The 27241-nt window shown below is 37.8% G+C and overlaps 1 protein-coding gene and 1 non-coding gene across 5 annotated transcripts in view; one reads left to right on the forward strand and one right to left on the reverse strand.

The window, feature by feature from the left end:
• The first annotated feature begins 6145 nt into the window (after positions 1-6145).
• Positions 6146-27241, forward strand: part of OSBPL8 (oxysterol binding protein like 8) — a 153148-nt gene continuing 132052 nt past the window's right edge. For all 4 annotated transcript variants that reach the window (XM_046012050.1, XM_046012051.1, XM_046012053.1 and 1 more), the window contains exon 1: positions 6146-6282. The gene's annotated coding sequence lies outside the window, so the exon portion shown is untranslated. The remainder of the gene's footprint in view (positions 6283-27241) is intronic.
• LOC123947837 lies at positions 22110-22208 on the reverse strand. Its single transcript, XR_006819866.1, has one exon. It is a non-coding gene; the product is annotated as a small nucleolar RNA U13 (small nucleolar RNA).

A 27241-nucleotide genomic window follows, 5' to 3' on the forward strand; every position in this document is an offset into this window, starting at 1 on the left:
TGTGGGTGGAAAGAGTAGGCAGAGCTTTTCAATAAGAGTTAATTGTTCTTAACCTGTGAATACATAATTACATAATTTGTTATGATGAACTTTCATTTTTAGACTTCTATGGTGGGACTCATTAATGCTTCATAGTTATTTGAAAAATAGTATGTAATTCTGTTTTTTATTACTCTAAATCATGATCTCCTAAATATGAGGTAATTTCTTAGTCTGATTATTAATAAATCATCTTCACTGGTACATTAGGCAAATTTGAAATAAAAGTGTCATGAAGAAAAATATTTAAAATGCTACATCAGGAGAGTTATTTAAAAAGAGAATACCACTAAAACATTAACACAGTTTTGGCTAAATGGATCAGAAAAGAGGAAAAAAATGGAAATGTTTAGTATTTTGCTTTTAAGGGCATATACCAGATGAAAATAATACAAATGGGTAAAATACTTGGTCTGATGAGGTCTGTTTAATAGTAGGTATAAAGTAAGAATCTGATTGGACTTATTCTGATGCTAGGAATATGATTGATTGCTATTTTTTCTTTTAAAAATATTATTGAATAATTTTAACAATTCTGTTTGGCATAGTCAATGGTTTTTAGATTCATGCAAATATTTAACACTTTCAATACTGTTCCTTTAGTCTTAACTTTCAGACCTTTTAATTGGGATGATTTCATTTTTTTCTGTAGAAAGAAATTTCTTTAGACTTTCTATTAGTGAGAGTCAATATTAGCAGCAAACTCTGCTTTTGCTTGCCTGAAAAATGCCTTCATTTTGACTTCATTCTTAAAGATCTCTTCAGTGGGCACTGAATTCTAGGCTGACAGTCATTTTCTTGTAGCCCACTGAAGACATTTTTTCACTGTCTTCTGATTCTCTTTTTTTTTTTTTTTCAAGATTTTATTTTATTTATTTGACAGAGAGAGATCACAAGTAGATAGAGAGGCAGGCAGAGAGAGAGAGAGAGAGGGAAGCAGGCTCCCTGCTGAGCAGAGAGCCCGATGCGGGACTCGATCCCAGGACCCCGAGATCATGACCTGAGCCGAAGGCAGTGGCATAACCCACTGAGCCACCCAGGCGCCCCTCTTCTGATTCTCTTGAGGAAAGTCAATTACCAGATACTTTGAGGATAATCTATTTTTTTTTTACCTTCTACTTTTAAGGTTTTCTTTTTTTGTTTATGGTGTTTTATAGTTTTACTATCATATTTATAAATGTAGATTTATTATTATTTAACTTGCTGGGGATTTCCTAAGTCTGTGGGTTAGAGTCTTTCTCTCATCAGTTCTGGGAAGTTTTCAACCATTATCTTAACAAGTATTGCTTTGCCATATTTTCTCTTTCCTATTCTTTTGGAATACTGATTTATTTTAGACTTTCTCACAATGTCTTCCATGCCACTTAAAGTCTCTTTAGCATTTTTCATTTATTTTTCTTTTTTCTATTGCATTTGGCCAATTTCTTCATCTCTATCTCCCAGTTCACTAAATTGTACTTCTGCTATGTCAAATAGACTATTAAAAGTGTCTACTGAGTTTTAAATTTTAATAATTTATATTTTTTAATTCTATTTTACAAAAAACACTTTTAGTTATTCTTTGTACTCTCTTGTTCCCTGTACATATTTTCAAGGTTGTCTTTTATTCATATTTTATATAGTTATTTTACAGTCTATGTGTAATTTCAGTATCTAAAGTCCTTTTGAATATGTTTTTGCTATCTGTGTTCACTGTTTCTTACCAATGGTGTCTCATTTTCTTCTGTGCTTGTTATTTTTTAAAATGTGAGGGGCTCGGGGCGCCTGGGTGGCTCAGTTGGTTAAGCACCCAACTCTTGGCTTCAGCTCAAGTCATGATCTCAGGGTCCTAGGATCGAGCCCCGCATCAATATGTAAATATTTTGTAAGCAAATCTTCAGATTTTATAAATAGACTGCTATTTAATAGAAATTTTTAGTTGGGTGCTTACCAAATATCTAGGTGACTATTTTGTAGGTGTCTATTACTTTTTTACTAAATAGAAGAGTAATATGGTTCTATAGTACATTTAGCCTTTGAACCACTAATCTGTTGGTTTACATATACTTAACCTGATTTGTGAGATTATACTACATAATAAATTCAAAATCTCTGTAATAAATATTTATGATTTACTCTTATTTCATGTTAGTAGCAGCAAGTCAGCTGCTGCTGTATTGCTGCAGCGTAAAGGTAAATTGCAGGTCGGTCTGCTCCATGTATTTTCTCATTCTGATAGCCTATTTGAAAAATGCCTTTCTCATGGCAGGCAGTATGAGACTAAGAGATTGACCTGAATGTTGCACTCAGATTTAAAGTAGTTAGCATATATTACATCTGTTTATAAACCACTGGCTAGAGAAAGTTACAGGGCCACGGGTAATAATATAATCTACCACAATCTTATCATGTTGAATACCTTATTCATGTTTAAGGTTACTCTTAATCTTCTCTGAGAAAATGAGCATTTTGATAGAAAATCTTCATCAGCAATTTTTGGCAACACAGATGTCTAAATGGAAAGGCTAAAGGTAAAACAAAAAACAACCTCAAGCCAATCTCTCTCATTTTAGGTCAGGGTTCATACATATTCTGTGAGAAAAATTATCATGCCTGTCAGTGCTTTAACTGATTTGGAAAAAGAACTTCTCATTCTCAGAAATGTATAATTAATTAAACACTGGGCAATAAGAGATTTATTCTCATTGCAGTTAAAATTGGATAGTTATAATAAAAGTGGATGGTTTTAATAAAAAGTTTTGTTCAAAAAATTTTTTTTCAAAGATTTTATTTATTTGACAGGCAGAGATCACAAGTAGGCAGAGAGGCAGGCAGAGAGAAAGAGGTGGAAGCAGGCTCCCTGCAGAGCAGAGACCCTGATGATGTGATGGGACTTGATGCAGGGCTTGATCTCAGGATCCTAGGATCATGACCTGAGCCAAAGGCAGAGGCTTTAACCCACTGGGCCACCCAGGCGCCCCTCAAAAATGTTATTCTTAAAAATTATTTTAAGAGTAGAAAACTTGTAGGGTATCTCAACATAGCAAATGAGAGTTACAGGATATTTCTCAATTATAGTGCAGGATCACATATTACAGTTTCTGTTTATGTTGTGATTACATCACAAATGCTAGACTGGGGACGCCTGGGTGGCTCAGTTAGTTGGAGGACTGCCTTCGGCTCAGGTCATGATCCCGGAATCCCGGGATCGAGTCCCACATCAGGCTCCCAGCTCCATGGGGAGTCTGCTTCTCCCTATGACCTTTTCCTCGCTCATGCTCTCTCTCAAATAAATAAATTAAAAAATCTTAAAAACAAACAAACAAACAAAAAAAACCAAATGCTAGACTGAATGATCATTTCCTGGAATCATAGAATATTAGATTTGAAAGGATCTGAAAAGTATGTCTTTCTGAATTTGAATATATTGATACATCATTTTGTTGCAATCAGTTGTGAGGTATGTCAAAATCATCATTCATGGCAAGCAATTATTATTAGCCACAGTTAAAGTACAGACAACTGCAAAAGATATACTTACATTTGTTGTTCCATATCTTTACTTTCATGAACTTGCATTCTGATTTTTTTTTCTCAGTGTGGTTTATAGGAGTTACAACTAGTTTGACAAGAATTTGTACAGTCCTGAGTATACAATGGTTATTTGTTTCAAATGTGAATATCATCACTGAAAAAAAAAAGGTTGAATAACATTGGTTAAACAGCATATAGTCCAACTTCCTACTTTTATCAAAATTTGAAATGCAGAGGGTAATTCATCTAGTCAAACATCTAATTAGCAAAGTCTATAACCTAGGCCACATTGCTTCCAGAAGGGTGCTTCCTATTCCAGAAAAAGACCATTTATTTTCAACTGCCTGTGTAAGAAATTTGGGCTGAGGCAGGAGAGGATTGCCAAGGTAATTTGCCTTCTCTTTCTAATCTTTAGCTTTAGTTTCCAAAGTAAAGGAAAAGTACTAGACAGACAGAGCCCAGAGTGTATATTTTGCGTGTTATTTGTGCTCTAAGAACATTCTTTTTCAAATCTATTTGACTGCAATTCACAGTTAGAAACAATTTAAATCACAACATAGGACACACTCTTATCCTTCCCCACAAATGAAACAAAAATTTCACAAAGCAATTTCTTGTCCACACTAGGTATGTAGTCTGGTCTTTATATTCTATTCCATTCTAGCTTATTTCATTAAAAAATTAATTTTTGAGTCTGTATAAAAAATACTTCTCTAGAAAATAGGAGACAGGTTTCAATCTACTGACAAACTCCAAAGTTACTAGTTTTGCTGAAATAGTGTCATTCACAGAATAATAAATGTCTCTCATATTTATTTGAACTACAATTCTCAGAGTTCAGAACAGAACCTGTAGAATCTTTTCTTCATTGGAACACCAGCTCATCACCAGTCTCACAGATTCTAAGACTCATTGTTTTTCACATTTTAACGATCTCTGAATTCAAGATGTGTTCTAAAAATATCAGTGGCATGGCATAGTTTAATTGGCAGTGTTTTTCTGTCTTGACTAACATGAACTAATGGTGAGTCTTAAAGTCTGTTTTTTAGTGTATCCATAAAATACATTAATCATAACGATTTAAACAGGCCAAACTCTACTGCTTATTCATTTCAAAGTATCCAGCTGATCAGAAGGCTTTTGATGTCATATTAAGAAAATGTAATGAGGGTGTAAGACTTGCTTAAGCAAAAACCCTTAGTTCTGGGCCCCAAGTAAAAATGAATTGCAAACTGAGAAAGCTTTCTCACGTGCTTTCATTGTTCGCAGGGTTTGATTATGATCTTTTTGCTTTTCTACCCCCCTCATTTATGTATTGTTGCTTTTCCTGCGGTGTCCAGCATATTCTTTTCCCCTCCTCACCAGAGTTGGGGGGTGGGGGAGAGAGTTCCTCGGACCACGGTTTAAAAGGAAGGCAAAAGGTATGTCCAAAGTTAAGGTACTTGGGGGGGGGGGGAGGATTAGTCTTTATTTTAAAAATGGAACAAATTGCCAAAATCCTGTGTATCTGTTTAAACTGCCACCAACCTAACATATTGTAAGACTTAATGACTGCAAAACTGGCATGAAGGATGCTGAACCTGACTAGGAACAAAAATAAGTTTGCTAGGCTCTTTTCATCCCAGCATGATTGAAACGCACCATCCTTTCCTCAAAAATAAAAAACTCTAATGAGGAAAACAGTAAATTAAATGCCACAAATTAACGTGCTACTAGAAATCGGAAGAGTTAGTTACTGCTTTTTCACCCAGACACCACGGTGCCTTCTTTTTTCCTTTGACTAAAACTTTAGCCAAGTCAGGGCTGAGGAGGCGGGCGTCACCCTCGTGCCTCCGAGTGGGCGTGGGGTCCTAAACCCTCACCAGGGACCTGCACTGTGCGGTCTCCTCAGATTAGACAGGGCCCTGTAAGACCCGTCCAGAAGGCCTCGCCTCGGCAGGTTACAGGCGTGGGGCGGAAGGCGGTGGTCTCGCATTCCGAAGCCGCCTTCGGGTCTTCGGAGGCAACTGGGCGGCGATAAGACTCTGGCAGAACAAGGTGTTGACAGTTGCTCCCGCGCGACTCACCGCCTAGCCCGCAGAAGAGGCGTCTCCACGGCCGCCTCTGCACTCTGTCACATGACGGGAAGGGGGGGTTGTCAGGAGCGCGCGAGCTGGGGGGCGGGGCCTGGAAGGGGAGGGCGCTCGGATGTGAAGTATTTCGGAGGCTCCAGGTTCCCAGAGAGGCGGCGACGCGGCCGATGACAACATTAGGCCGCGACGAGCTCCGGGCCGGGCGGTGGTGGGAGCGGTACCCCGAGCGGCTGTGGCGTTAGGGTTTACCGCGCCAGGAGCCACAGCGAGAATCGGGCAGATACGGGGAAGGTGGAGCCCGCCCTGGCCAGAGGACCGCGGACCCGGAGTTCCCGCCCCGCTCTTGTGCAGAGCCAGCAGCACTCCGCGGCGGCGAGCCTTCGCCCTCGGTCTGGGCTCGCGCCCTAGCTGCCGCCGGCTACAGCAGCCAAGAGAAGTTGGGGTCCGCCCGGGCGCGTGCAGGGCCCCGGAGGAACTGGCCCTCTGCTGCCCGCCTCTCCGGGGGTTCCGCGGCGGCGAGCCTTCGCCCTCGGTCTGGGCTCGCGCCCTAGCTGCCGCCGGCTACAGCAGCCAAGAGAAGTTGGGGTCCGCCCGGGCGCGTGCAGGGCCCCGGAGGAACTGGCCCTCTGCTGCCCGCCTCTCCGGGGGTTCCGCACCGGTGAGTGTCACGCCGGTCCCTAAGTCGGGGGCCGACGGGTCTGCACCCTCCTGGGCGACTGCACTCCCTTATCCTCACGTTCTGAGCTCGGCTCGGCCGGGGCTCCCCGCGCCAGAGAGTTCCTCTTCGGCTTCTTTGTCCCTTTTTGGAGTGGGGGATTCCAAAGGCCCGCGGGGGTGGAGTGTTTTGGGGCCCACAGTACGTGCGTGTGCAAACCTTACAAAGCCACATCAGGGGCCGGGGGTGGTGAGAGCATTCTGACCACCCTGAGTGCCTCCACCCGAAGTTTGGGCGGACGGCGGGGTCTCGCCGGAAGTCCCCGCGCGGGGGGAGAGCTGGTGCTTTGTCACTTGGCGCGGTTAAGGCGAGGCTTAGGTTTTCCTGTGACAGCCTCGGAGGAGGCTGTGCCGCGCACCGCAACCGCACCCGCCCATACAGAGCCGAGTGACACGGTGTCGTTCCTCTAAACTCAGTTCCTGTGGCCGACTTGTAACGTAGGAGGAAGACGAAGCCTTTGTTGTACTTTTAAATGTAATGTTTGTTTCTAAGTCCTTTCTCAAGAGTGGACTCAGGTTCTAAGGAGCTTCACATGGAGCACGCTTCTGGTTCATTGAGCCACCCACTCGAGACCAGCTGAGTGAAGCAACAGTATATGCAGATTTTCCATTCACAAAAGTCATATAACACTCTTCTTTATGAGAGACATCTGCTTTAGGGAACTTAGCTAATTTCATTTTATCTAAATATTGTCTGAAATGATAGATAACTTGGACTCCTCAAACAGATGGGAAAACATATCTGATGATATTATAAGCATATTTATGTTAAATAATTTAATGAAGTTTTTGCCTTTCTAATGCTAGAGGACTTTGAGTGACTTCTGATTAGTATGGGAATACTATAGTGGGGTTATTAGTTTTTAATTAACTTCCCTTGAAACTTAGCCTCAAATTAGTGTCACTTTAGGTCTTTTCAGATAATCATTTAAAAGTGGTTTTTTGTTTGTTTGTTTTTTGCCTCTTAGGATTTCAAGGAAAACAAGGATTGTAGAGGAATGTGGATGAATTGCTTGTTAGATTTTCTCCATTCCATCGGGTGTTGTCTGCAGTTGATCATGTTGAGAGATTGTGGTCAATTTTTATGTTTGCTAGAAACCTGTTTTACAGTGGAATTATGATCATGCTAATTTTATAAAACAGGTTGGGAAAGGGAGCGTAAGGGTATGGTTTCTCCTTTATAGAAAGTACAGCTAATTTCAAGTATTTGTTGCCCCTTTTTTGATACAAACTATGTATGGAATGACTGTAATATGCCTGTTCAAAGTACCGGGAAAGGGACCTTTTAGGGTGCCTGGGTGGCTCAGTGGGTTAAGCCGCTGCCTTCAGCTCAGGTCATGATCTCAGGGTCCTGGGATCGAGTCCCGCATCGGGCCCTCTGCTCAGCGGAGAGCCTGCTTCCCTTCCTCTCTCTCTGCCTGCCTCTCTTGTGATCTCTCTCTGTCAAATAAACAAATAAAATCTTTAAAAAAAAAAAAAAAAGAACTACCTTTTAGGTCTTTAATTATGGAGATTAGGTTGTTGTGGTCTAATTCCACGCGGACTGTTTAAGCCACAATACATTGTACACAGCTGCTTAGAACTGGTTGTTTAATTAAAAAAGGGTCATGATTTATTTCTTTCTTGTTGAATATTAATATGGTATCTGTGATCTGGAAAAGGTGCTGTCTTTTTCATTTAGAGTACTATTACATTTTAGAGGCAATCAAATATGGTTTTTACAGCAGCACATTTATAAATTTGGCAAGATCTAGTTTCTTGGTTCATTTTTTAATTGAAAACCCTTATACTGTGGGGATAAATAAATTACAATTCTGTGTAATGAAGTTATATTTTAGTTTTGATTTAAGAAAAAATGATAACATTATGATTTTATTAAATTTTCATTACAAAAGGATCTGTCTTGTTAAAAGACAAATTGCAGGATTTCTTTAGTGAGTACTGTTAGTACATTTAAACTTGTTTTGGTTTATAAATAATCCTTCAAGAGCAGGTTACTTGGAACATGAGTGACAGAGTAAGGGATGATACTTAGACGTAGTGTTCTGATTTTGTGGAAAAGTCTTACGCTAATAGCAATACCCGAAGTGTTACGGTTGAATATTTATAATATCCAAAGCTGAATGCATTTATAGCAGTGATCTTGGAGCATCAGGGGATTCAAAAGTAGAAGGCATATGTCTTATTTTTTTGAATATGATGTACATGTAATCCATAAATATAACATGAATTAAAAAGTCTCTGAGTACTGCATTAAAGTGGCTGGGTGCAAGGAGATTGGTGGAGATGCTCGATTGGAGCAGTTGTGGCTATAGTATCATTTTCTTGTGGATGGGACTCAGGAAGGGATGTCTGGACTAATATGTAGATGTAGATTTACGTTCCTGTGTTGGAAACCCTTGAAAGATGTTTAGATCTATCCTTCTCTCTACCTTGGTTCCTCACTCCCTCATATTTCTTTGAAGGCATTAAGTTGAAGGTCTCATCTGGAAGATGTGATAGTAGGAATTTTTCCTTCCAGAAAATGTTATCAAGTACACAAGCGAGAAAGGTTTCTTCAGAGACCTTGTAAGGAAGGAATCCTTGTTGTCTAACATCATACTCTTCTACCCTATCTTATTTTTACCTTTTTAAAAGATGCAAACAATGTAAGTCATCTGTGATAGCAAGGACCTTTTTTGTTCACCATTAGCTCTTCAAATGCTTAATAGTTACTGAATGAAAAAAATGTAGTTCCAAATATATGGCAGGAGAACAAAGAGGAGTGTGTGATAATGTAGTCCAGAATAGATACAAGGAGATGATAAGGAAGGATGTTGGATTGGGAGGAAGGGAACAGGTCATAATTGGGAAGCTCTTGTAGGGGAAATAATTCTTGAGTTAGGTTTTAGTTAAAGCTGTGTATCTGAAGATAAGCAGGTGTTTTAAGGGGGTAGACAGTATGAACAAAGCATTTACATTGGACTGGGTAATCGTGGGATTAATAAGCACAGTGAGGTGGTGTTTTTTTTTTTGGTGACATTATGAATAATTTTTCTTCTCCTCTTTGATGGTGACATTATGAATAATTTTTCTTCTCCCCTTACAACTGTTGCCTCTCCCAGAGGAAAAGATTAGTATACTTCATAAGAACTAAGATTAGAGTACTTGAATTGTGGAAGTGACAGTGGTATAGTAAAAGCAAGAGCATTGAACTGGGGTGTCAAAAAATTTGAATTAGATTTTTGATTAAATCTTACACAAGCAAGTGTAGGCAAATCTCTGGACATTAGAGTCCTCATTTGTAAAAGGACAATAATCCTTACGCTGTTGGGAGAATAAAGTTACATCATGTATATGGAGGGGATCTAACACATAGGAGGACTTCATGTTAAATTGTTTGAAATAGATCTTTGTCAGGGGTGCCAGGGTGTCTCAGTCAGTTGAGCATCTGACTCTTGATTTTGGCTCAGGTCATGATCTCAGGGTTGTGGGATTGAGCCCCATGTCAGGCTCCACTGGGCATGGAGCCTGCTTGAGATTCTCTCTCTCCCTCTTCTGCTCCCCACCTTGCTTGCTTGCTCTCACTCTCTCTCAGGGGGAAAAAAACCCCCAAACTTTAGATTATTAAAAAATATGTTGGTGTATTTATCATGAACTGTAATATCTACTTGACCTTTGAGTTGACCCTTTAAATTACCTTTACATTTTTGAGTATTAAAATTTTAGATGCTTAGTTTTCTTTCAGTGAAGCATAATGTTTTCTGATAGAACTGAAGCCTAACTTTTTTACTTTAATGTTACCACAGAAATGCTAGATGCCTCAGATTTTTAAAGCTTTAAGTAAGGGATGTGTATAGCTGAAAATCTGAGCCTTTAGGAATTTCTTCCCTAGAGAATTTGTTTTTGAAGAAATTTCCCATGCCTGTCGTGCCATCTATTCATTGTTGTGAAGAAACGGGATTTTCCTGCTATTAAGTTAAAAAAAAAATTACCAGAAGTATCCTTTATGTGTTTTTAGTGATTTGAGTGACTATAAACCATGAAGGATCTCTACCTGCTGTGCTTTATTTTAGAATTCAATATTTTTCGATCAGGCTAATGGACTTCTGCCTCATTTCTTATCTAAGCTTTTTGCTCTGGTATCTGTTCTTTTATAAATCTCAAAATTTCATTATATTTTGTGAACTCTTCGTAGTGTTTATAATCCACAGAGCAATCTATCTTGTGTATAATATTTGCAAGGGAATTATTTAAAAAACTAAAAAGAGTCTTGAGTCTTAAAATGAAAAAGAAGCCATTTACCCATCACCTTCCGTATTCACAGAAGACTGAAAAAAAGAGCAAATGGTTTTGAGCTTGGAGACTCTTTTCAGGTAAAAAGGAGAAACTTTTTGATTTAGGGTTATTAACATGATAGATTCAGAAGGAGATTGTTATAGCTCCTGAAGGTGTCTTAGTAGGCATAGTTGGTAATACTACTACTAATAATAAATAATATGTGTTGATTACAATGTACCAGTTACAAGTTTAGAAGTATTTGCTATGTTATCACATTTAATCCTCACAATGAGCACCTCCCCCTCCCCATCAGATTTTTTTTTTCCTTTTTTAAACCTCAGGCACTGAGAGATTAAGTGGTAGATAGTGGAGCCAGGATTTGGACTAAACCAAAGTCTCAGGGAAGCTAAGTGGCAGGTGGTTGAGCCTACCAAAAGGATTTGAATTAGAAGTTTAACCTGAGCTTTGATTTAAGAGCCTGTCCTTTTAATCATCACATTTAACTGCCTTGTAAAGTTTATTTGCAGTTGCCCCTTATGACAAGTCTTGACCTTCATGTCTATATCAGCTGTATGGTTTGAAATGAAAATACATTTTGTAATAAAATGCCGTATAGCCTTGATTTTTTAAAAATTTCATATGTGTTTGACATCCTATTTTGTATATTTTGTAAATCTTGGAAATATTTAAACTAAAGCAAAAAAGTCTTTATTGTTCGTTCAGTTGCCAGTTTCTTACCAGGAAATTCCAAACTAAACTAGAAATTTAAGAACATAGTAGATATGGTATTTTAAGGTGACTTGTTAAAATTTTTAAAATTCATACTTTCAGGGCACCTCGGTGGCTCAGTGGGTTAAAGCCTCTGCCTTCTGCTCAGGTCATGGTCCTAGGGTCCTGGGATCAAGCCCTGGATCAGGCTCTCTGCTCAGCGGGGAGCCAGCTTCCCTTCCTTTCTCTGTCTGCCTCTCTGCTTGTGATCTCTGTCAAGTAAATAAATAAAATCTTTAAAAAAAAAACCTTTTAAAATTCATACTTTCTAAGAGTAAGACTGATGCAAAGACATGGTATGGATAGGTTTTATATAGAGATATTTGAGGGTCACAGATCTGTGTAATTGAAATCTATTGAAATTTCCAAATGAAATTTCCATTAAAGTAACTTGTTTTTTGGCTGCCCGATGCCATATATTAGCAGGATTAGTTTATCAGATTACATAGTTTCTTACAAAGAATTCTTGACTCTGGCTCCTATGGAAATTATGCAGTCTTGGTATGTAACTTTTGATGGGGTGTGGGAGTATGGTAGATCTGGGGAGAAAGGAGTCTACTCTAAGTAACATTATTACTGAGTAGGAGTAAGGAGGTGGAATGCTTGGGACATGAGGGCACGGGTATGCTTATACAGTACAGAGCGGGATTAGGGAATTCTGAAGACCAGCTTTGCTTACTGTTTAATTTTGCCTATTGTTTGGACTATAATATTTAAAATCAGCAATCCAGAAGTAAAGAAGAATAGTGCTGTGCATCGTAGTAGGGAATTTGTAATAGTTCTTAGACTGCTTTACAAGATGTGAATGCTTTATGAATGATCCTGGAAGGACTCTCTTACTACCTATTATTTTAGGCATCTAAAGAGGCAGAATAACACAGGCTTTAGAGCCAGACTGCTTAAGTTCACAGCCTTTACAGCCACTTAACTACCTTATTGCCCAGTACCTGGTCTGGCGCTGACCTGATGTGCTGATCATGGAAGAAGATGGTGTATTGAGGCAGAGTAAGGCCCAGAGATGCACCCTATGAGTTTCCATTGGTTCTTAGATAGTATGAAAGAAATCTAGAAGTTTTCAGAAAATCCTAGTGAAAGAAATAGAAGTTAACAGTGGGAGCCAACAAGGTTGTTAATAGATTACTACTGTGAAGGGAGAGACCATGCAGTAATGATTGGGGGTGGGGGGAGGGCAACTGCCAATTTAGTGCAATGCCCACCAAAATTTGTGTTTCCTCTTGCTCCAGTACAATGAACACTGGGAAGTAGTTACTCAGCCAGGCATGCATTTCTGTCATTTTGTCCTCTTTCCTTGTCATTCCTCTCTGCATCTAGGTAGAGCCACGTATGTGACTGATTTTTACTAGTGGAATGTGAATGGAAATGATGTGTTTTCACTTCTGGGTAGAGGTGACAGAAAAGCAGGTGTTCTTTCTCTAACTTCTTTTTTCCAGTCCAAGAAATTTGGAGCACTTAGAGGGTGGAATGATCTAGAGTCTTTAAATTACCGTGTAGAAAAAGTTGTGCACAGATTGTAATTTTAATGAGAAATTTCAGTTGTGTAAAATTACTGTAAGCACGGGCTGCATGGAATGGGTAGTTGAGCTCCCAACATCCATTGGATGTTGTTCCAGAATATTCATCAGCATGTGCCATTATGACTCTCTTAAACCTCTGAAGCCCATGAGGACACAGTCAAGTAATATTTAATTCTGGTTTTGGCCCTACTATTTTCACCCTTTGCTGTGTCATGTAGTTTGCAATCATGCCTCTCTGGAGTCCTGTCAGACATATGGGTTCCCACCTTTTTGCATCACTTCCAAGGTATAACAAGGTGTAGTTTGTTATATCTATTTATCTATCCATCTCTATACACACATATACATACATATACACACATTATATCCCATCTCCAATTTTAAATTTATTTACTCTTACAGTTTTTTTTTTCCTTTATGAATTGTTTTTATTTCAGTGGGATATTTGGGGTAACTGGAGGGAAATTTTATATATAGTCTACCATTTTTTTATTACAGTCCTTTTCTAGCTTCTTAAACATAAGGTATGTAGAACTATTAAACTATTTCTTCAATTTATTTTTTGAACTAATTTTTATTTATTTTATTTTTTAATTTTATTTATTTGACAGAGAGAAATCACAACTAGGCAGAGAGGCAAGCAGAGAGAGAGGAGGAAGCAGGCTCCCCGTGGAGCAGAGCCCAGCGCGGGGCTCGATCCCAGGACTCTGGGATCATGACCCAAGCCGGAGGCAGAGGCTTTAACCCACTGACTCACCCAGGCGCCCCTGAACTAATTTTTAAAAGGCAGGCATATTCATGGGAATTATCATGATACTGTTAAAATACAGTATTGTTCCTTAATTATTGATTTATATAGGTGTTTATATCTCTATACCAGTTTGTCCTAAAACTTGTACTCCTTTTGAATTCTTGTTTGCCTCTTAGTTTTTCTGATTCCTTTTCTCTTGTCATCTACTCCAATTTGCACATATCATTACGATTCTCTTGCCATTTTCTACTTTGCTGCTTGGAAACTGAATAAGACCATTTAGAATTGTGCATAAAATAGTGCCTTTGCTCCAGAGAATGGCCTGTTAGCTTTATCACATGGCTCTTGTGATATTTTGATTATTGAGGTATCTTTACTTATTTTCTGTTTCTTAACTGTATCCAGGCGGGTGAGGTATTACTCTTTTTTTATTTACTTCTCTGCTTTAATTGTTATAGCTACTTTGGTTCAGTAGTTACTGATACTTTTCTCCATTTTTTTTCTATTCTACCTTAAAATCTCTGGTACTGTAAGTGTTGAATTTAAATTGCCTAGCTAGTTCATCGAAAGCCTTAGTTTTCATCTCCTCATTTCATTTTATATTCATAAAAATTTCCCAGCATTCTTACAAAATTTCTTCAACCTGTTCTCTTTTTTTATTTCCCACTCTCCTTTTCCTGAATCTTTAGGTACCACATTGATTGTAAGTTATCCTGGGCAAATACATTTAAATTCATCTGTTTCTTTTCCTTCTTTTCTGTGGTATTGCTCCATTTCCCCATTAATCTTTTTAAGTCTTCTCTTATGAGACTTTGTAATTCTTTCTTCTATAGCTCTGATTTCTATGCTGGAATGTGTTTCTATGATTAGAGTTATAATTCTCCTGCAATCAGAAGTTTTTACAATCCAGATTTAAGAAATGCTGACGACTTTACTGTTGAAATCTTGTCAGAAGGGTTGTGATTCAGACGGCTTGTTAAACCCCCAGATTTGGCCTGATTACATAAGATCTTACAGGACCTTCATAGTAATTACTTAATTGAAATTTAAAGTAGTTTAGAAAATAAATTGACTCTTGTGCAGTTTCTTTCTACATATATATATGTTTATATATTCCTAATATAGAGGAAGTCAGTGTTGTGAGTATTCCCTAATGTAGTGGTTATCTATTTACTGATTATTTTGTGAATTTCTTTTATATTCCGTGAAACTCTTTATTTTTAGAATTCAGAGATTAGATTAGGTGGTAGTAGTTTTACCTTAGGTCTCTTTCTTTACCTTTTTTTACATATCCTTAACAATTTTTCCTTTCAGATATCTGTTGTCATGATTAATTTCCTTTTTGATTGGCTCATTACAGTATCCTTTATTGTTTGATTATGTTTATAGTTTTGGCACTTTTTCTTACTGTTCCTGAAATTTTAAACTATAATCTTTAGCATTATATAGATAATATTGGATTACTTTCAAAGGTTTGGTTGTTTGGGAAATTATGGTTTTTATATCTTCATTTTCCCAATAATTTATCATTATGATGTAGGAATTAAAAGAAAATAATATTCTGTCATTATTGAGAGAAAACTCCTCAGGAAAAATAGAGATTCATTTAAAAGGTTGATTACTTGGGGCGCCTGGGTGGCTCAGTGGATTGAGCCGCTGCCTTCGGCTCGGGTCGTGATCTCAGGGCGCGGGGAGCCTGCTTCCTCCTCTCTCTCTGCCTGCCTCTCTGCCTACTTGTGATCTCTCTGTCAAATAAATAAATAAAATCTTAAAAAATAAATAAATAAATAAAATAAAAGGTTGATTACTTAACATATTTAGGTTTTTTTTTTTAAATATTTTATTTATTTGACAGAGAGAAATCACAAGTAGGCAGAGAGGCAGGCAGAGAGAGAGGAGGAAGCAAGCTCCCTGTGGAGCAGAGAGCCCGATGTGGGGCTGGATCCTAGGACCCTGGGATCATGACCCGAGCCGAAGGCAGAGGCTTTAACCCACTGAGCCACCCAGGTGCCCCACATATTTAGTTTTTTAACGAGTAAGATTTCATTTCTTCTGTTATCTTAATTCATGGTAGTAGTAATTAGCCTCTTCAAACTCAGAAGATTAAATTAGTCACTGATACATTTTGTGGCTATGAGGCAAATTATGATTTTAATTAAATTCAGAAAATATGTTGTTTTAGAATTCTCAAGAATTTTTTCATTGTATTGATCAGTTTTCCTTTCAGAACAGAATTTCAGTATGAGACTTATCTCCATAGTTTTGCATATTTGGTAATCATTTTTAAAGTATTAAAATTATGTTGGTTCTCATAGATCTTTTTGACTCGACATGCAGAACTGTAATTATGTGTCTTGGTTACTCACATGATAAATTAAAGATGATGAGTACTTTGGTTGCAGTAATTTATACCTAGAATTCAAAACCCAGAAGCATCTAGGCTTAGATGCCAGAGTTAGGCACTCAAATACTCATTTTTCTTTCATGTCCAAGATAGAAAGCCATTCTTAGTCTATATCAAAATATGAAGAAACTGTTTTTGGGAATGAATAAGAAAATCAATAATAAAATCTTTCGAGATTGTCTTGAATTAATTTTAGATCCTGCATTTTGAGCTTTGATCCTTGATAAAGAACTCTTAGCCTGAAGTATGGGCATTACTTTTAGGAAATTAGGTAGCTCTTTGGCTTACTGTACTGGTTGCCACACTTAAAAAGTGAGAAACACATTTATTTTTTCCCAGTATCCGATTTAAGACAAGGTTCATATTTTCCTTAAAAAAAGAAACTTTCAAGAAACTGAAAATTTATGCATAATTGGGTAGTTTTAGCTGTAATTTAAAATACCTAGCTTTAAGAAAAAAGACTTAAAATCCAAGAGAAACATTTAATATATAGAACTAAATTATTAATACGTGATTGCCAGTATCATATTTGTAAGTACTGCCCTTATGTGGTCTTGATTTGTTACTGTCTCAGAAACCCTCTTTGAAACCCTCCGTCAAAGGCTTGGGCAACATAACATTATAAACACCAACTGATTTAGTAAACAGATGCACTGGGAGAATAAGAAACCTGCCAAAAGTATTGTCTTTCCTACTAAGTAACTGTGTGACCTTGGCAAACCACTTAGTCTCGTGGGTCTTAGTAAAATGGAGAACTTGGAACAGATAGCCTCTTAAGTTCTTTTGAGGATTCCTTGAAGATGTCAGGGGCTAGAATTCCAGTTAGACCATATCCTTATAAATAGCTCTGAAATAATGGTATTACTACCATTTTACCGATGCTGTTATTCATGTTGTACAGACTGTGTTCATCTAGCATGCTCACTTACGTAGCTACTAAGGGGCCGAGTAAGAAGTTTAACCTTGGCCTATCTCATTCTATATTCATATTCTATTTGGTATACCATATTACCTCTGCAAACCATGTTAGAGTAGAACACCGGATTTTATTTCTAAAACTTGTTTCATTTCTTAATCTTTTAGTTTATAGTAAATACGCTTATGCTTTAATGCATCTGTAGTTTGCTCAGCATCTTTTTTTGTTTGTTTGTTTTGTTTTGTTTTGAGAGACGGGGAGAGGGAGAGAGAATCTCAAGCAGCTCCATTCCCAGTGTGGAGCCCAATGTAGGGCTTGATCTCACCACCCTGAGATCATGACCTTAGTGAAAATCAGAGTCAGATCCTTACCTGACTTAGCCACCCCAGTGCTCCCTTATTCTTTTAACCTACATTCTGTGGGGGTAATTGACATCTTTTGAGAATGGATTTGATCTGTGGAAAAGTGGGAAGTCATTCTGAACCAAGTCTCAAACATAAAATGAGGAATGTTCAAATGAGGAATGTCATTTTTAGTTAAAAATAAGCAGACCAAAGGGACAAAATCTATTATCCTAATGTCTCTTGTAAGGTAGTTAAGGAAGTGATTAGAAAAGAGCAGTCCCAAATTGTTTTGTGTGAAGACAACTTGAAATAGCCTCTAAAAATGACTACTCTGAATGGAGTTTAACCTTTATTTGGCTATAAATTCTAGTATATTAAAGTTACATCTTAAGGTAGTTAGTTATACCTGTTCTGTTTGCCGCTTAGGTTAGTGCTATGCTGACTTAGCATGTGCTTTAGATAAGAATAGTTGATGAGACAATTACAGATAGCAGATACTCTTTGCATTTTAAAGAAGATGAGAATCTATAGAACATTTGTTTACACAGTAATTTAATTCTGGTAATATTAATATTATGTAATTTGTGGTTATCCGATAAGGATTTAATTCTAGACAGCTACCCCATCCCACTTCCTGGCGTGAACTAAAACAACTACTCTTTTTTTTTTTTTAAGATTTTATTTATTTATTTGACAGAGAGAGATCACAAGTAGGCAGAGAGGCAGGCAGAGAGAGTGAGAGGGAAGCAGGCTCCCTGCCGAGCAGAGAGCCTGATGTGGAACTCGATCCCAGGACCCTGAGATCATGACCTGAGCCGAAGGCAGCGGCTTAAACCACTGAGCCACCCAGGCGCCCCCTAAAACAACTACTCTTGCTAAGCCTGAGTGTACTGTGATGCAAGCTTACATGTAAATTTATTTTTGTGCAAAAATTATCTTTGGCTGCGATGTACACTTATATATTAGTGAATAGCTTTTAGATATTAGTACTTTCTTTAGTGCAGTTACTAAACAGTAATCTATGTATCTGGCTGCATAGGAACTTGTGATAGGAAGATTTTATTTTACCTTTTGAAGGTGCTATTTTTCTAGATTTTAAACTTCCAGATAGTGGAGTTTAATGAAGCCTCCTTATTTGTGGGATCAGAGGATAATAAGAAAATGCTTCTGATCCCTTTTTTTTTTTTTTTAGATTTTATTTATTTATTTGACAAAGATCACAAGTGGGCAGAGAGAGAGGAGGAAGCAGGTTCCCTGCTGAGCAGAGAACCCAATGTGGGGCTGGATCCCAGGACACTAGGATCATGACCTGAGCTTAAGGCAGAGGCTTTAACCCACTGAGCCACCCAGGTGCACCTCTAATCCCTTTTTAATAGTACTTTTCCTTTTCGGGTTTCAAAGTAATAAGACCATTAATTCAACAGGTCACTATGCAGGGGGCTAAAAATTCAGTGGGAACTAGCTAGACATGTGACCTCTTTTAGCTTGTATTTGTGGGAAGGTGTGGAATAGATAGCAAACTACTAATTGCACAATTCACTATGTAATTACAATGTGGAGAGTGCTAAGAGAGAAATATAGGGCAATATAAGAATTTGCTGACCTAGTGGGGGAGGGGAGCCAAGGAAGGTGACTTGAGCTGGGGAAAAAAAGAATATTTCTGGCAGAACATCTTGTTTAAATATCCTGGAACAGCAAGGAACTTGGCTTTTGCTAGGAACTGAGAGAGTCCACTGTGGCTGGAGTGTTAAGAAAAAAAAAAAAAGAAGAAGAAGAAGGAATGGTAACAGTGTGGTGAAGTAAGCAAAGGTTAGGTCATGTAAGGCTTGATAGATCGTGTTAAGGGTTTTGATTTTTGTCTCAAGATCCCTTGGAGGGGCACCTGGGTGGCTCAGTGGGTTAAGCCTCTGCCTTCGGCTCGGGTCGTGATCTCAGGGTCCTGGGATCGAGCACCATATTGGGCTCTCTGCTCGGCGGGGAGCCTGCTTCCTCCCCTCTCTCTGCCTGCCTCTCTGCCTACTTGTGATCTCTCCGTCAAAAAAAATAAAATCTTTAAAGAAAAAAAAAAAAAGATCTCTTGGAAACCATTAGGATATTTTAAACAAAGGATCATGAAATCATCAGGATTAGAATGACCACTCTGGATGCTATGTAAAGAATGGTTTGGAGGCAGCCCGGCTGCATGCTGGGAGACCCATTAGGTTGCGTTGAAATTAAGATATCTGTAATTTATCTGAGAGAGAATCATGTAGGCCAGTGGTTTTCAAAGTGTGTGTCGGGGCACTAATTAGAAATGCAGATTCTTAGGTTTCTGCTCAGACCCACTGAATCAAAAGTTTTGGAGGTAGGTCTTAGAAATCTGTTTTTTGAGCAAGCTTTCTAGATGGTTCTGATGAGTCCTAAAAGTTTTTGAACTTCGCAGGTCATTAGATATGTGGCTTTGAATGTAGGAGAAAGTTCTAGGCTGGTAGTATGTATAAGGAGCTACTGCATGGAAGTGGTAGTTGAAAGTGAGGGAGAGAGAAGAGGTTCCAATAGAATGAAACCCTGAGATACTTTAGTCCCGGACAGAGTGAAGGGAGCTAGTGAAGGAACCAAAAAATGATTGATTAGGGGGACTAGAATATCAGAAGAGTCTTTGAATAAGGGTATGGCAAATTAAGCATTAAATTTGTCAGTAAATGATCTTTGTGTAATTGTAGTGGAATTACAAGGGTGGGCACCAATGTCAACAGGTTGAAAAAGAAATGGGGAGAGGAGTGAAAGAAATATAATTTACTCATTTAAGACATCCCTTACTTTTTGGACAGATATTTAATACTCCATAATTATAGGAAATAAAAATAAATAACTTTGAGGGACACTATAAATAACCTTGAGGAACAGCATAAGAGTCTGTGGAGAACTCTAATAAAGTATCATTGTTTGGACTTACTGATTCTGAAATTCATAATTTACGTGGAGGAATGAGCATCATTATCTTTACCATCTTGTGAGGAATACCATAGTAAAATAATAGTTAAACTATGTGGGGGGGGGTGTGGGGGCATGGAGAGTATGTTTAGCCTACCAAGAATGATGTTAACATGATCAAAACGACTTTAGCAGTATGCATTTATATAAAAATAATTTTTAAATTACAAATACTCTTACTCATTACAAATACATTAATTCACTTTTTATTACTACTATGTATCTAAAGGAAAATGTCTTTAAATGAATTTTATAATTCAGTCTTTTACTTAAATTACCTTAACTTTTCAGAATTATTCTAACATATTAATGCGGTGCTATTCTTTTTTTTTTTTTTTTAAGATTTTACTTATTTATTTGACAGAGATCACAAGTAGGCAGAGAGGCAGGCAGAGAGAGAGGAGGAAGCAGTCTCCTTGCTGAGCAGAGAGCCCAATGTGGGACTCGATTCCAGGACCCTAGGTTCATGACCTGAGCCGCAGGCAGAGGCTTTAACCCACTGAGCCACCCAGGCGCCCCAATGCTGTGCTGTTCTTAAGGGAAGACCACATTTAATGTGAAGAAAAGTTAAGATAATTTGAAGATGAACTCCAGTTGCATAGTAATATCTTTGGAGTGAGTTGTGTGTGTTTGTGTGCACGTTCATGTGTATGTGTGTCCACACACACTAACACATGGGGGTGGGGTGGAGGAGAGACAAGGAGAGAGAGAGATTGAGACTTAAGCCATTTCAAAATGCATTTTCTTTTCAGGGTAAATTATGTATTTGTATTTCTAAATTTTTTATTTATTTAAAATTTTAGGTAGACTCCATGCCCAACCCAACTCAGAATTCTGAGATCAGGAGTCCCACACTCTACCAACTAAGCCAGCCAGGTGCCCTAATTTTTTTTAAAGAAAAAATTAGGTTATTATGTCAACATGTGTTGACTATAAAATTCAACAGCTACAGAAACTCAAAGTTAGTTTCTGCTGCTACTGGACCACACTTTATGTTCAAAACAGCGCATTTATTAGCAGTTTGATATTATTATTCTAGATAGTCTCCTTACTCCCTACTCCCTGTGCCCTGCCTGTATGGATACACCTGTATGTTAATTCTTAAAAAACAAACAAGCAAATAAACATAAACCTAGTATTATACTGTTCTCAGGTTTTTTTTTTTTCTTTTTTCTTACCAATCAGTACATCTTAAATCTAAAAGGCTAAATTCTAAATATTCCTTCCATTGACTTTATATTGTGTTCTTAGAACATTAGTCCAGGACTTAAGAGACTTGCATTATGGTTCTTTTGGCTTCATGATCTTGGGCAAGTCACTTAGCCCTTCTGTTTTTAGTTTCTTCATCTGTAAAATTTAGAGATGGTGAGTGGTTGACTTGAAGGTTTCTGATAGCTTTAAAATTTGTTTAGGAATGCTAGGATTTCAAAGGGCAGACATTTCCTTCAATTTTATATGAAAAGTGATTATCTTAATCCACCTGCGAATGCCTCATGGGCGTAGTTGTTGCCAAGTTAAAAATATAGTAGTTTGGGGAGGAAGCACTAATATTAGAAACAAGATTAAAAAAAATAATATCTTATCATTTACTTCGGTACTCACTTAGTAGGCATACCTGATGCTTTTACGGAAGTGTTGACCAAAACAAAACAGAAACAAAAGGGTTTTCACAGAACTGATTAAGTTTTTGCACTAAAAATTTATATCACTTTTGGGGGGGTGTGGGATGTAGGTGGGTCAGGGTTTGGTTTTACTCACTGAGTACTAATGGTAGATGAGACAAATGGGACTTACGGCCCCGCTCAGTATTTTTTTCTCCACATCAGATGGGTAATGTACCAGGATGGTAACAAGGATTGAGGGAGGCACATGTCACACAATGGTGTGAACACCCAATCATCATGCTTACTGCACAGGATTTTTTAAGGAATTGTGTCACCTTCTCACATAAATGTCTTATAAAAGCCAGGGTATTAGGAGTAGGATTCATTGGTATGAGGCTGGGAGCTGTGTTATGTATTCAGGAAACACTTGAGAAGGCAGAGAAGTCTTAGTTTAAAGAATTTTCTTGTTTTTTTTAAAGATTTTATTGATTAGAGAGAGCACGCACAAGCAGGGGGAGCAGCAGGCAGAGGGAGAGGCAGGCTCCATGCCGAGCAAAGAGCCTGGTGTGGGACTTGAGCCCACACCTGGTGTAGGACTGGAACCTGGGATCATGACCTGAGCTGAAGCCAGACCCTAAACTGACTGAGACACCCAGGGATTTCCCCCCCCCCTTTTTTTTAAAGATTTATTTATTTTTAAAGGGGGTGCAGAAGGAAAGAGGGAGAGAATCTCCAGCAGACTCTCTGCTGAGTGTGGAGCTTGAGATAGGGACTCGATTCCACAGCGAACTGAAACGAAGAGTTGGATGCTCAACCCACTGAGCCACTCAGGTGCCCCTTAGTTTAAAGAATCTGAGGGAAGGTGTTCAGCTCTTGAATTAGCATTATTATTTTCTTGTTATTAATATTATGTTGATTAAAAGATAGTTTTGGGGGTGCTTGGGTGGCTTAGTTGGTTAAGCATCAGCCTTCGGCTCCAGTCATGATCCCAAGGTCCTGGGTTCAAGTTCCGCATTGGGCTCCTTGCTCAGCAGGGAGTCTGCTTGTCCCTCTCCCTCTGCCATTCCCCCTGCTTGTGCTCTTTTTGCTCTCTCTGACAAATAAATAAAATCTTTAAAATAAAATAAAATAAAATAAAAAATAGGTTTTGTTCTCTGCTCTCGGTGTCTTAAGTTGCTGATTTTATTTCCTTTTAATTTTTTATCTGTTTTTAGTTGCTTTCATCTTTCTGTAGTGTGTCCACTAACATTTTATGTACTTATTCCTAATCTTTAGCTTTTATTTTCCAATATTTTCTTGTCACTTTTATGTATTTTAACTCTGCCCTTTTCGTTTGATTTTTTGCTTAAATTCTTTTTAAAAATCTAGTTGTTGTTGTTGTTGTTTTTTCCCCTCAAATAAGATTTTAGGAAGGCAAAGCCACAAAAAGTTATGAAGAATCATTGAGGAAACTAGTGACTCCAGCAATAGCTTGCCCAGAGAGAGCTTTAATTTAAATTTACTTTTTTTTTAAAAAGATTTTATTTATTTATTTGACAGAGATCACAAGTAGGCAGAGAGGCAGGCGGGAGGGTAGGGGGGGAAGCAGGCTCCCCGCCGAGCAGAGAGCCGGATGCGGGGCTCCATCCCAAGACCCTGGGATCATGACCTGAGCCGAAGGCAGAGGCTTAACCCACTGAGCCACCCAGGTGCCCCTTAAATTTACTTTTTATTGTGTGTATTCTTGTTTCTATATAGCTGGTTGTTCGGTGTCATGTTTCTAAGATGAATAACCAAAAAGTTACTTCACACCCTCCGCAAGAGATCAAGCTACTTTTATTCCCCTTCCACTTACCCAGTAGTGGCTCTTCTTTTAAATTCCTCAAATCTTTAATCTGAGTGATGCAGATGCCCCATGGGCAAATTTCTCACCCCTACATAAAATGTTTATTTACAGTGATAAAGCCTTTGAAGTACACTAAAAGGTCTGTCCTCTTATTGTCATACCTTTAGTCATTTTGAAGGTGCTTGACTTAAAAAGTTTCACAGTCCTCATTTTAAAAAGAATACTTTTTAGCAGTATCACTCTCCTAAAATCTTTCAAACAAAAAACAAAAACAGAAAAATAGTGGTAGGTTTTTTTTTTTTTTAAGTATTTTTATTTATTTATGAGACAGAGTGAAAGAGAGTATGACAGCAGGGCGAGAGGCAGAGGGAGAAGCAGACTCTCCGCTGAGCGGGAGCTTGGCTGCGGTACCCTGGCTATGGTGCTCTATTGTGTAACTCTGGGATAATGACCTGATCCAAGGCAGATGCTTAACTGACTGAGCCACCCTGGCATCCCAAACAGTGGCAGGTCTTAACTAATATTTATTGCTAATCTTATTGTTAAAAACTTTTTTTTAAATTTATGTTTCTTAAAATAGTAACTTCCTTTTTTAGTGTATATAGGTACAGGAAATATTTTAAAAGATATTTTACAGTATAAAATACAATCATCAAGGGGCACCTGAGTGGCTCAGTGGGTTAAGCCTCTACCTTAGGCTCAGGTCATGATCTCAGGGTCCTGGGATCGAGTCCCGAGTCAGGCTACCAGCTTCCCTCTCTCTCTCTGCCTTCCTCTCTTCCTGCTTGTGATCTCTTTCTGTCAAATAAATACATAAAATACATAAAATCTTTTTTTTAAGAAAAATCATCAAAAGGAAATTTTAAAGGGAAAATCATAATTCTGGATGATATAGCACATTAATAATTTTATGCACTCATAATTATTTCAGGTATTACATTGATGTGTATATCATGTGGGCCTAAGAAAGCAAAACTAGATAAGGTCATTCTTTAGTCTCTGCACGTTCCAGTTTGAGCCAAGGCCTCTAACTGGATATTGCTTTGGTATAAATGGAACAGATGAAACCTTATGTTAGCTGTCACTCTATTACATCCTTCCTCAACAAGAGACTTGTCTTAATTTAATCTTGTAGCTTTGTTGTCTTCACCATAGTGATATTGCTGCTACTCCTTTTAAAGGTCAGTATTATTGCCCTTTAATATTTCCTTCTTCATTGTGCATCTCATTCTCTTTCTACATTTCTGTACATTTCTCTCATTCTGGGAACTAAATTAGCCTAAGTTATTACTGATGATCTTGGCTGTCTCTTCCCAGAATTAAAACACTGAAATGACACTTAACTGTTTTATGTATAAAATATAGAAAGGAGTTAGTTACTCTGCTGAATATGTACAATCTTAATAAGGATTTGAGTTAGTTTGAATGCTACAAGAATGCTACCCCTGTGTTCTTTTTATTAAACACATTTTAAAATGCATACATGTAATAATATTTCAAAATTATGTAAGTGCTCAAGAATCCTGATCTTGTTCACTTCAGGTCTCTTGGAATATAACTGTAGCATTCTGACATTAAGTAGCATGCCATGAGATAATTTTTGTTGTAGCTGATTAGTTCTTTTGAGGAGATTTTTTTATATCTTGTTTTTCAGAGTAATCACTTACAGATTTTTGATTCTGTAAAGTATAGCTTTCATAATTTTAGGAGAGCAGTGACAACTGCACAACAAGTCCATATGTTGCCTTGCTATAATTATATTTTAATAATTATTTTTTCTTTAGGAAAAGAACTGTGGTTAACCTCCACGAGACTAAAGCTGATGATTGTAACCATTCATATTTTTTAAGCAGAAAGAACTTTTTTCTTTTTCTGATTTTTAAGTAGCCGAATTTATTTTTCTTGTGAAGTTGAGTTTATTTATGTTGTATCATAGCATCAACTGGATGAAGTTACTATTCTGGATCCTACTGTAAAATTTAAATGAATATTTATGTCAGATGGGAAGATTACCCTGCTTTTTTAGTTATTCCCGTATATGGACTTGCTGCCACATGCGTGCTAATTTTTCCATCTCAGAACATGCAGCTTGCTCCTTGCCGCCTCCGTTCTTCTGTATATTACCATTCCCTCCACCAGCAATGCCCTCCTTCCTTTTCATCCATCTCCTTTTCTCCTTTTAAAATTGGCATCTAAAATTATTTCCCCTAAAAGTTCTTTCATGATTTTCTTGGTTTTACCTTAACACTAAACATGGATAGATACAGAGTCAACCAATATGAGTTGTGTTACTGTGATATACCAGGTACAGTGTTAACTATCTAGTTTAATTTTCACAGCTATCTTATGAGTTATGCTTATTTTACATTGAAATTAAATTCCGGTACATTCCTAGCTTTAGCTGTGCTAGAATGTGAGCTTTTCCTATCATTTAAAAAAAGTTGCTTTTTATAGTATTATTCTGCCTTACCTACTTCGGTATTCTTTCCTTTCTTGGTTTCTATCACTTAACCTACCAGTAGCACTTAAAAAAAAACAAAACCAAACTCTATTTTGATATAATTTCCATAGAATAAAATGTACCCATTTTATGTATATAATGTGGTGCATTTTGACAGATGTATACACACATGTAACTATCACTACCATAAAGAAGATATAGAACATTTCCATCAGTCCCCAAAATCCCTTGTGCCCTTTTCCCACTTAATAATTCCTCTTCTCCACTGTCTCCACTTGCCCAGCTCTTCTTCAGGCAACAACTGATCTGAGTTCTATTCTTTACACATTTTTTTTTTGTCTGTTCTAGAATTTCATGTAAATGAAATCATAGAATATGTACTCTTGTGTGGCTTCTTTTGCTCAACATGTTTTTGAGATTATTCTTTTTTATTGCTGGATAGTATTCCATTGTATGAGTGTATTGCAATTTGTTCATTCACTTAGATATATGACTTGACTATTAAAAATGTTGTGAGGGCCACCCAGGTGGCTCAGTCAGTTAAGTGTCTGCCTTTGGCTCAGGTCATGATCCCAGAGTCCTGCATCAGGCTTCCTGCTCAGCAGAGAGCCTGCTTCTCCCAATTGCACACCCCCCTCATCTTGTATTATCTCTTTCAAATAATAAATGAAATCATTTAAAAAAAACTGTTAGGAAAAATCCATGTGCAAGTCTCTGAGCAGACATATTTCCATTTCTCCTGGGTAAATACCTCGGGATAGTTCTACTATTTTCTGTTTCTACCAACAGTATATAAGAGTTCCAGTTGTTCCTTCTCCTTGTCAACAGTTTAAAAAATTTTCGTTTCTAGTGGTTGTGTAGTAGTATCTCGTTGTGGTTTTACATTTGCATTTTACTGATGACCAGTAGTGTATTGAGCATCTTTTCATTAGTTTGTTGGTCATTCGTATTATTATTTATTGTTTAAATATTTTGTCTATTTAAAAACTTTTGCTTTTTCTTATTACTGACTTTTAAGAGTTCTTCTTACGGTCTGATACTAGTTCTTTGTCAAATGTATGT

The sequence above is a fragment of the Meles meles genome, chromosome 7 (genome assembly GCF_922984935.1).
Source record: "Meles meles chromosome 7, mMelMel3.1 paternal haplotype, whole genome shotgun sequence".
In the NCBI taxonomy this organism is placed as follows: domain Eukaryota; kingdom Metazoa; phylum Chordata; class Mammalia; order Carnivora; family Mustelidae; genus Meles; species Meles meles.